At 38.8% G+C, this 10,105-nt stretch overlaps 1 long non-coding RNA gene across 1 annotated transcript in view; it reads right to left on the reverse strand.

Annotated features, from left to right (window-relative positions):
* Window positions 1–8,219, reverse strand: part of LOC128735791 (uncharacterized) — a 37,817-nt gene extending 29,598 nt beyond the window's left edge. Inside the window, exons 1-2 of the long non-coding RNA XR_008412011.1 lie at window positions 7,920–8,219; window positions 7,574–7,859 (exon numbers count right to left, since the gene is read on the reverse strand). This is a non-coding gene — a long non-coding RNA (uncharacterized LOC128735791). The remainder of the gene's footprint in view (window positions 1–7,573; window positions 7,860–7,919) is intronic.
* Between the last annotated feature and the right edge of the window lie 1,886 nt (window positions 8,220–10,105).

The raw sequence follows: 10,105 nt of genomic DNA on the forward strand, positions 1-10,105 counted from the left end.
GCGTGATAACAGAAAAAATGCTTCCCTCTCTTTTTGTCTTACGCAAAATCCTGCACCGCCGATTGAATAAACATCAACACGAATCTATAGGGCATATGCATACAGATAATATGCAAGAAATATTTCTATACATGTATGCCATCACATAAAAAGAAAATAAAAGGTAGGCAATAGAGGTTTTCCGTCAAAAATTTTTTTTTCACTAAATGTTCGGTTTTGACTCTTAGAAATGATACCCATATAAAACTTTCTTTAATAAAGCCTCTAACTACTGTAAAAATGAAAAAATAAAATACGTATATTTCAACCCGTCACTTCTCAGATGTATTACATGGCTTTTTGTACCAGTGTACTCTATTTTCACCACTTCGAAACCATTTGTGCCACTCTTTACTCTTGTGGCAAGCAACACACGAAACGAAAAAGAAGGTAATCATTAGCTTTTCATTCGTTTTGTCCTTTTCACTCAACCGCTGATACACATATGTCAAAATCTGTTGTGCAATGCTGCCAGAAAAACTAAAAAATTTTGATAAACAGTGCTGCCGAAACGAATTTTTTAAAACTCAACATTCGTGATTTGGTGAAAAGAAATTCAACATTCTTGCAATTTATATTGTTTAAAAAATCGTAGTAAATTCTAGAGTCAACAAAAAAAATATATTTTTGTACCATTGTCACTCGTATTGGGAGTACTTTCGAGAAAAAATAAGAAAAGGAGGGGTATGATCTGACGGAAAACCTCTATTCTCCCAAAGCGCAACTTATGGAAGATATGTGAAAAACAAAATCTTTCCCTCCATTCCGCCTTGATAAGCAAATCAAACATCCGAGTTAAGAATTTCGGTAATTTAAGTAGAGCTATTCGCAGCTGACTCGCAACTACCGTTTTAAAAGGATGTACAATATATTTTTCGCATTTTTTTATGTTTGACGTTTTACCGTTACGCAACAGGCGTTACGTTTTATGACTTTTGTAAAGCTCCAAGCACTAATGTAGCCGGATATTTCGCCAAAACCGGCTTTCTAGCAGCTTTTTATAGGCATATTGAACTATGCTGCATGATATGGTGTGCACCATAGGCTAATAAAAAGCTAGATTTCTGCTTTTTTAAGTGCTCACTGGTTACTTGGGAATTACTATTGCATTATTGAAAAATGTCAAGCTTTGCAGAAACACAGATTTCGATCAATCAGAACTGAGCGTGGCCTTTTCGTACATGAACATATTCGACATATTGATACGATATAGTCAATCATGATTTTAAGTTCCCTCCGACGGACGATCACAACATCGATTTCGCTAGTGATGTGATTGGATGATGAGTTAAACATGAAAGATTAAATCTGTTGAAAGATAGGACCACAAAATTCATTTTGTAAGGAAGCGCATAATGGCTTGTTTGAGTTTAACTCTCTTGACAAATAAAACGTGTTGCCGAAATAAAACTCTGTAATAGTGCCTATCATTTTAAGAATTGTTGAAAAAGAGTAGAGTGACTATATACAGAGTGGCGCCAAGTCATCCCAAATGTATGCAACGCGGTTTATCCTAGGGTTTTCTTTCTCTTTCTTGCATACGCGTTGGATAGGTTGTCTGCTCGATTGGAATGACACTGACAGATAATTATCATTCCAATTTTGACATTGTCGCCACTCTGTATATAGTCACTCTAAAAAAGAGGTGTTTGCTTCGAAATTTATCACACTCTAATGTAACATTGTAAATCTTATAACAAACAGTCTTAAGTAGTTCTACGTCAATCTTGCGGTCGTGGCTATACACACGACCCCTTTGATTCTTGAATTGTCTTGCATTATTTGGTAATTGGTTGGCAAGTTGGTTGGTAAGTACCTATAAAAGCATAACTGTCGTATATGGATCCCATTTGGCACCTGTTCGACGATTCGCGCATATCTCAAGTCGACAGATCGTCGGATAGGTCATCCTTGATGATTTGACAGTTCATTACGGGATTTCGTGTAAGTGGAAATAGGGTTTTTTCTCTCTTCCAATGCGAATAAACATGACGATCTTTATTTGACATATGAGATCGCCCTAGTTTGATTGTACGTTCGAAACAAATCCAATTAAAACATTGCAGGTAGTTCCAATTTTCAGAAATATCGGTCTTGTAGAATGAAAAGCCTATCCAAAATTGAAGATAGAATCAACAAAGGGTGAATGTCTCAACAGTGAGAGATGGTTTTCCTATACTAGTTCAGCAAAAAATAACTCACCCGTTTTGTTCACATTTGCGACATTCACCCTTTCGTTAATTCTAACTAGAATTATGTAAAGAAAACTGTGATGTTTCCGATCATTTAATTATCTTTAATTATGTTTTTGGCAATTAAATACAGCTTCTTGGAACGACATCGTTTTCGAATAGCCCCCTAATGAAAAACTTTCATTCGTATTTTTAATCTCATTTCTGTATAAAACTAGATAGCGTGCACATTTGACATATGACAGTTTTCACATTTGTCACCAACACTTCTATAAGATGAGAACACTACACACATACATTGACAGTGTCGTTCACCCAGCTGCAAACTGGTGGCGCTGATGGCATACCACTTACGCGTTATATGAAGAAATCAAAGAGTTGCATATCTATGTACTATTAATAATCTAAGCCCGAATGTACCATTTTCCGGAATATACCATTGCCCAGAAAGACACTCCCCAGAACGAACCATTCCCTAGAAAGCCAATCCCCAGAAAGTTGGAAATAAAAAGGGCTGGCACAGAGAACAGACATCCAAGCGAAAGGTCCCCACTTATTGGATAAAACCTTAGATTATTAAGGGCATGTGCAACACAATGTTTGTTCTATTCTATATTTTATAACAGTTTTAAATTTTGTAACATGTGAAAAATGAAACAAAATTCAGGCAACCGCAATCCAGTTTTAATGGCAGTTCTATTTGATATTACCCCATAAACAATCCTTCCTGCTCTTCGCCCTATTTAGAGATGCGTGTTAATTTGTGTGGAACAAATGTCATATGTCACTGCTAGGTATGTGAAACGGTGCGGTCACCTGCCTAACTTTGTTCTATTTGTGAGGCGGAAAAGGGATTTGTAAAAAGATTGCAAAACATTATTGTCTGTCGCAAAAATTTTAACAAACACTCCATATAGACACTTGGGTGAGTTAGAGTGACTATATACAGAGTGGCGACAATGTCAAAATTGGAATGATAATTATCTGTCAGTGTCATTCCAATCGAGCAGACAACCTATCCAACGCGTATGCAGGAAAGAGAAAGAAAAACCTAGGATAAACCGCATTGCATACATTTGGGATGACTTGGCGCCACTCTGTATATAGTCACTCTAGGGTGAGTGTACAAAGGGATCAATAGAGGTTTTCCGTCAAAAATTTTTTTTTCACTAAATGTTCGGTTTTGACTCTTAAGGCCCCCATACACGTACGCATATGTTGGGTTGGTAATGAACAAAATGTTGGAGGGTCATTCCGGTCGAGCGGCGAGCCGAACATTTTCTTCTGTCAGCTTGGTTCGTGGCACTCACACACAGGCGAGCGTGTTGGACGAGCATGAATTCACCAACATTTTCGGCCAACATGTACGTACGTGTATGGGGGCCTTTAGAAATGATACCCATATAAAACTTTCTTTATTAAAGCCTCTAACTACTGTAAAAATGAAAAACTAAAATACGTATATTTCAACCGGTCACTTCTCGGATGTCTTACATGCCTTTTTGTACCAGTGTCCTCTATTTTCACCACTTCGAAACCATTTGTGCCACTCTTTACTCTTGTGGCAAGCAACAAACGAAATGAAAAAGAAGGTAATCATTAGCTTTTCAATCGTTTTATCCTTTTCACTCTACCGCTGATACACATATGTCAAAAACTATTATGCAATGCTGCCAGAAAATCTGAAAATTTTGATAAACAGTGCAGCCGAAACGAATTTTTTAAAACTCAACATTCGTGATTTGGTGAAAAGAAACTCAACATTCTTGCAATTTGCATTGTTTAAAAAATCGTAGTAAATTCTAGAGTCAACGAAAAAAATATATTTTTGCACCATTGTCACTCGTATGGGGAGTACTTTTGAGAAAAAATAAGAAAAGGAGGGGTATGATCTGACGGAAAACCTCTATTTATGTTTAGAATACAGCCTGAATTCGTTAATTGGGCCACGACTGCACTCCAGCTGATTCGCTAATTGGGCCGACTGACAGTTGTTAGAAAATTCTAAACTCGAAAATTCCATACAATTTTGACATTCAAGTTGTCACATAGCCCAATAAGCGAACGCCCAATTAACGAACCGCCCAATTAACGAACCACCAATTAACGAAACTTTGCTGTAATCACTATTCAGCATCCCAAAGTGCTCCCTGTACAAGACGCTTATGCGCTTGTTAGACTGGTTGTTCTCTACGGGCATGAAGCATGGACAATGCTGGAGGACTTGCGAGTGCTCGGAGCTTTCGAACAATGAGTGCTTAATGCGATCTTCGGCGGCGTACAGGAGAACGGAGTAAGAAGGCGGAGGATGAACCATGAACTTGCATAGCTCTACGGCGAACCCAGTATCCAAGAGGTGGCTAAAGCTGGACGGATACGATGGGTAGGGCATGTTGCAAGGATACCGGACAAGTACCCTGCAAAGATGATGATTGCCTCAAGTCGGATAGGACCAAGACGACCAGGAACATAGCGAGCAAGATGGTTAGACCATGTGGAGCGAGATCTGGCGGAGAGTACTTGGTGTCCAAGAAATTGGAGAGCGGTACCCCACAACCAAGTGGATTGGAGAAATGTTATTCAACAGGCTTTGCCTTAGGATGGAAAGCCACCTAAGTAAGTAAGTACTATCCAGCATTCCACTGTCTGTCCAGCATTATCTGTCAGATTTACGTAACCGCTGCCGCAACGTACCATTTCGACGCGTGCCTTTAACGAAACTCTGTCCGGACCAGGCAGGATCTATTGGTGTCAAATTCTTCACATATGTGTATTACCGCGTATGGTGTTTGGTCCATGACGTTTGAACACTGTCACGGACCAAACGGCTTATAACTCGAAACTGTATTCTTGTCTACTGCAACCTCCCTATTGGCATCTCTATAAAAAAATTTAGGTGAGATGACTTTGACTATAGGGCCCCAGGTAATCTTCAGCAATGCACGTCTTTAGTTTCATCCCTTTGTTCTGTTGGACCGGCGAATAGTGATGTGAATGTCATCTTTTAATTAACGTTAAAGAAAATCCGTCATTACTACTATTTTGATAGCAAAGCAATAGTGCTGCCGCCGCGAAATTTAGAAACCTTTGCTATAATTTCGTACTACCCTGCAAACGTATTATACTCACAGCAGGTTTTACAATTTGAAACAACCAAACAAATAACCGTCGGCCGAAACACACCCCAAATTTGTTTAAATTACTTGTATCATTCTGAACGGAAACGATTATGAAACAACCGACTGTCAAAAGTTTGTATTTTGCTTATTATTGGCCACATACACAATATCCCATCTGTTTGAAACTCCGCTTTACTCGTGTTTCAAATATCTACAGAAATAGAACACTGTTGTATACCAGTTTCAAATTTTGTAACTCAACTGTTAGAAAAAATAGAACTGAAACGCTCTGTTGGGGTTGCCGATATTTTAAATTTGTTTCATTTTAAAACTTCCATATACAGCCTGAATTCGTTAATTGGGCCACGACTGCACTCCAGCTGATTCGCTAATTGGGCCGACTGACAGTTGTTAGAAATTTCTAAACTCGAAAATTCCATACAATTTTGACATTCAGGTTGTCACATAGCCCAATTAGCGAACACCCAATTAACGAACCGCCCAATTAACGAACCACCAATTAACGAAACTTTGCTGTATAGTAAAACAGTGTTGTACATGCCCTTAGGCCCTTAGGGAGGAGGCAAATCAATTTCACACTGAAGAATATGAGAAATGCAGCGACTATGAAACAGAAGACTAGAATGTGATGCTTCTATACGTATACGTACACACCTACACATTTACATACATACATACACTTTTACATCACACATACACCTGTACTAGCTCACATACATACTGACACACATCCCAACACCTAATAAATGGTTATGTTCTTAATCGGTTTTTTATAAATATAAGAGAAAGATACGAATTGAACTTTACAGGGGATTAGTTGGCAATTTCTTTAACTTGCAGAGTTGGGAAATATTTAATTTCTGATCATGTTTTATCAATATCGACTGGAAAGAAGCAATTTAGAATTTTGGCCAGCTTTTTGGGGCAAATACTCATATGTGCGGCGATGAGTTTGAGGTGGTCGACGAATTTGTCTACCTTGGCTAACTGGTAACGGCGGACAATGATACCACCCGTGAGATTCGCAGGCGTATTATCAGCGGAAGTCGTGCTTACTATAGGCTTCACAAGCAATTGCGGTCGAGCAGACTAAGTCCCCGTACAAAGTGCACCCTCTACAAGACGCTTATTAAACCGGTTGTTCTCTACGAGCATGAAACATGGACAATGCTCGAGGAGGACCTGCGAGTGCTCGGAGTTTTCGAACGACGAGTGCTAAGAACGATCTTCGGCGGCGTACAGGAGAACGGAATATGGACGCGGAGGATGAACCATGAACTCGCACAGCTCTATGGCGAACCCAGTATCCAGCAGGTAGCTAAAGGTGGACGGATACGATGGGCAATGCATGTTGCCGGACTAGTACTGTGTGTATTAACGGATTTGATTTAAAATTCCGTTGGATTCCGCTCAATTCCGCTTTATACCTTTATACCACACATATATCTAACTTAAACTATATTACACTCTACATGCGGAAATAAAATTTAGGCGGATGCCGAAGTGCTCGTCAAACCAGCCATGGGAGGGAACACCCCAATACGTTAAAATCGAAACAATTTTCCCAAAAACAATGATCGCAAAAGCAGATGAGATTTCGAATAAAAGAAATGAATCTAATCTATGGACTTTCACTATCCTGCCAAGTATTTGCAGATGAGATTTCGAAAAAAGAAAATGAATCGAAACGACGGACCTTCGTTATCCTGCCAAGTATTTGCGGAGGATTTATAGCAAATTGACTTACATATTGAAGTAAATTCATGTTATTTTAGTATTAGAGAAAAAAGGCTTGACATCTATGTAGTGTCGCGAATCACTAAATTGGAGTTCGGAATAAATGGCAAGCGATTTTTCTTCAGTACCGTACATTACACCTAGTGTCGGAAGTAGTGCACTGTATAGCGCACGTCTCATTTGCTATACAGCGCACTACTTCCGACACTAGGTTTAATGTACGGTACGGAAGAAAAATCGTTTGTCGTTTATTCCGAACTCCAATTTTGTGTTGGCGATACTATATAATATCTACTATTTTATTGCGAGTTATAAAGTACAAACCAATAATTTTTTGACAGCTCTTGTTACCAAACCAAACGTGAATTCAGTTAAAAAAAAGTTCCGATATACATTTAAGCATTTCCCATTGCGGCGGGACGCGTTTCACCAGAATGCCAAACAAACTACTTTCTGCATACTCACCAATGGTACTGAAAATCGACTCCATTCCCTTGAAAAGATCGCCAAATTATTTTTTATACACATGCTCCTATCCTACTAAAATAGAACTTATCGTCGTCCGTGTCACACTCCTCGATTTGATAGATAACCGGTACGAGTTGAGGCATCACACAGGAAACACTCGGATTCGCGATGTAATGTTTTGTGGCGGAAACTGACAAGCGCTCGCGGTATGCAGCGTTTCTGAAGCATTTGTTCAAGAAAATTGATTTTCCCCAAATCCAAAACAATTTGTAAATCTTTGTGTCTAGAACGAAAAATAATTTTCATGGTTGAATCGTTTAAACCAAGAGCTGTTGAAACTTACAGGATGGAATACCGGTTACTACAATCGAAAATATTCTGCTAGCAAACTGCACCGCATGGTCACTACTCATTGGTGCTGCACTCCTGAGAAAACGAGTTTGAGCTTTTTATTTTTGTGCAGAATCCATCGAATTTGTTGAGAAGCAAATGACGCTTATCCGATCTGCAACACAGAGTAGTGGCGAAGAAAACGTTTAGTAGCTGAATCACGACAACCACCAGGGCGCTATAGTATAGATCAAAACCATAATAGAGGTTTTCCGTCAGATCATACCCCTCCTTTTCTTATTTTTTCTCAAAAGTACTCCCAATACGAGTGACAATGGTGCAAAAATATATTTTTTTCGTTGACTCTAGAATTTACTACGATTTTTTAAACAATGCAAATTGCAAGAATGTTGAGTTTCTTTTCACCAAATCACGAATGTTGAGTTTTAAAAAATTCGTTTCGGCTGCACTGTTTATCAAAATTTTCAGATTTTCTGGCAGCATTGCATAACAGTTTTTGACATATGTGTATCAGCGGTAGAGTGAAAAGGATAAAACGAATGAAAAGCTAATGATTACCTTCTTTTTCATTTTGTTTGTTGCTTGCCACAAGAGTAAAGAGTGGCACAAATGGTTTCGAAGTGGTGAAAATAGAGGACACTGGTACAAAAAGGCATGTAAGACATCCGAGAAGTGACCGGTTGAAATATACGTATTTTAGTTTTTCATTTTTACAGTAGTTAGAGGCTTTAATAAAGAAAGTTTTATATGGGTATCATTTCTAAGAGTCAAAACCGAACATTTAGTGAAAAAAAAATTTTTGACGGAAAACCTCTATTGAACAACACTAGGTATCGCGATACCGGTGCCGGCAGTGTAGAGATTCTTGACGAAAACGGTTGCCTTCAAATTTTGTTACAGTGCTCCGGGTAGGCTATGACAAAGAAATAAGTAGTTTGAAACTTAGTTTTACGTTATGGTCAATTTACTGAAAATATTTTGAATTTAAATCAAATTATGACTCACCAACGAAAACGGAAAGTATAAACCTATTAGCAGGCGATATTTCACGAGATTCAGCATCCTATCGGCTATTTTTATGCGTATTCAACTTTTATTTCAACATGGTGCATCACCGATTGTCCCTCGACAATTCTAACGTACTGTACTGTAAATAGGTTGGTAAATACACATTACGTTTCTTCGGCTCTTCGCCACCCGGCGTCAATCAAAAGAGATTCGCTGCTGTTAGGTTGCTTGGTACAGAACTTGCGCTGCTTCTTTGCATTTACGGGAAAAGGTGTTATATTCAATTGTGGTATTTCTATATTCCTGGCATAGAAAACTGATTTGTTTTGCTCAACCGTGGCATCCAGAAGTACAAAACCACGCTCCTGTGGGTCCCTAAAATGCTCTCGGAAAGCTTGCTTGTCGCATATAACCGTATCTTATAATTTCGAAAGCTTTAACGGCAAAGCGTCAATGAACAATGTCCCGTATAAACGGAGGCGGGTTTCCTTTAGCATTTACCACCGTAAATAAATATTTGCAATCCGGCTTCCAGACACAATGTTTTTCCGCACGTTTGCGATACAGCGGAAAGCATAATTTTGTGCCTAATTGGAAGCAAAATCGTTAACTGAGTTTACTGGCCACAGAACACTATATTTCGCGCTGAGAGTTGCAGACGCGGACAAACGAATAGTCGGAATATCGTTGCCGCAGCATATTTCTATTCACACAAAACATGAACACGATCGAATCCAAATAAATACCGAATCACCATCATATGGGTTTTGAAAGTCCAGAAATCGAACATTTGGACTATAAACTAACTAATAACACAACTAACTATTAACTAATAACACGACACAATTCCCTCTCACCTAAAACAACTTCGAATTCCGTACCCGAAATAAACTTGACTCTTGTCTGTAGAATCGAGAATCGACTTCAATGTTCAATGACATTTCTTGCTGTCACACGCTGCGCTGACGCTGACGGTTGCCGCCAATAGAAAATCTTGCAGCAAAAAAATCTCGCTTGCATTTTTGCAGTGAATGCAAATGATGTAAAAAGCTAATGCAAAATTGCGAAGTGAGTCACCCCTAGCCTGGGGCCCTATTGTCAAAGTCATCTCACCTAAATTTTTTTTATAGAGATGCCAATAGGGAGGTTGCAGTAGACAAGAATACAGTT

This window comes from Sabethes cyaneus, chromosome 1 (genome assembly GCF_943734655.1).
Source record: "Sabethes cyaneus chromosome 1, idSabCyanKW18_F2, whole genome shotgun sequence".
Taxonomy (NCBI): Eukaryota; Metazoa; Arthropoda; class Insecta; order Diptera; family Culicidae; genus Sabethes; species Sabethes cyaneus.